General features: G+C 37.2%; 1 non-coding gene across 1 annotated transcript; it reads left to right on the top strand.

The window, feature by feature from the left end:
* Nucleotides 1-354: 354 nt before the first annotated feature.
* On the top strand, nt 355-461 carry LOC114917079 (small nucleolar RNA R71). Its single transcript, XR_003805805.1, has one exon. It is a non-coding gene; the product is annotated as a small nucleolar RNA R71 (small nucleolar RNA).
* Nucleotides 462-1491: the final 1030 nt, after the last annotated feature.

Below are 1491 nucleotides of genomic sequence, written 5' to 3'. Positions count from 1 at the left end.
TCTCCACCACAGAAATCACAACTCAAAACTTGATGAGGTGGAGGAGTTGAACTAATAGATTGGAGCTGCTGAGGAAGTTTTTCCATTTGTTTAGTGAGAGCTTCAATCTGTTGAGAAAGCAATTTGTTTTGTGCTAAAATTGCATCATTTGTATTAAGATCAAGAACACCTCTCTTGGGATGACTATGCCTGCTATGTTGTGCTTTATGATCAGAAGAAGCCAAAGATTCTATGATTTTTGTTGCTTCATCAGGGTCAGCTGACATCATTGTACCTCCTGCAGCTGCATCTAAGAGCATTTTAACCTCTGGCTTGATTCCATTGCAAAAGAAGTTTAGTTGAGCAATATCCTCAAAACCATGGTTAGGACATTTCCTTAGAAGAGATTTGAAATGCTCCCAAGCTTCATAGAAAGGTTCATCCAACCCTTGGCGAAAGGTAGCAATTTCTGATTTAGCACTAATATATTTTGAGGATGGATAAAATCTATTCACAAACTTGTTCTCCACATCACTCCAACTGATAAGACTTTGATTAGGATGAGACTGCATCCAAGTCTTGGCCTTACCTGTCAAAGAGAAAGGAAACAAATGTAGATAAACTGCTTCTTCATCACCTTTAGGAATTCCCATGGTACCCCACAGATTATAAAAGTTTGATAGATGTGCATATGGATCCTCATGGTCCATCCCTGCAAATTGATGTGCACTAACTAAGCTAAGGAAGGCAGGCTTCATTTCCATTGCTCTCGAAGTAGTTGGAGCTACTATGCTAGAGAAATGTTTAGGACCTTGTTGTTGAGCATAGTCCCCTAAATTTCTTCTTGGGTTTCCATTATTGGCATGATTTCCTGGATTCCCATTATTTCCTCCTGTATTGGCCATGTTTAGATCAGAGTTTGATTGAACTACGGAAGAAGTTGAGTCAATACAATCTTCCTGTTGCGTTCTTTGCTTTTCTAGTTCTTTCTTTCTTCTTGTATTGCTATTGTTTCTCCTAGTTGTTTTCTCTACTTCAGGATCAAAGAGTAACTGTTCAGCTGGAGTTTTACCTCGCATAAACAAAGAACAGGACTAGAACAAAGAGTTAGCAAAGGATATAAAAACTACTATACTAAATAAAATATATACAAATTGACTTAACTAAAGAAATTAAAGAAACAATCAATCTGGGATGCTAGTGATGGAGGACCATCCTTGGTACTTCATGTGAGACCCATCACATGGTTCATGGCTAGGAGAATGGAGAGATACCATGTATGGATCCATCTCCTAGGCCCAATTTGAGTAGTATAGAATTTTATTGCTTTATTCCAATTTTACCCTTGTACTTTGGGGTATTTTAGTCATAGAATTTATTTTACTTATATTTCCAATTTTACCCTTGATTTTAGGGTATCTTAGTCATAGGATTTATTTTCTTTTGTATTTCCCATTTTGCCCTTGTATTATGGGGTGCTCTAGATTATTAGGGTTTTAATTTTGGGCTAGG

This window comes from Cajanus cajan, chromosome 4 (assembly GCF_000230855.2).
Source record: "Cajanus cajan strain Asha chromosome 4, NIPB_CcT2T_4, whole genome shotgun sequence".
Lineage (NCBI taxonomy): Eukaryota > Viridiplantae > Streptophyta > Magnoliopsida > Fabales > Fabaceae > Cajanus > Cajanus cajan.
The sequence above is the reverse complement of the archived record's forward strand: the minus strand, read 5'-3'. Positions and strand labels throughout refer to the sequence as shown.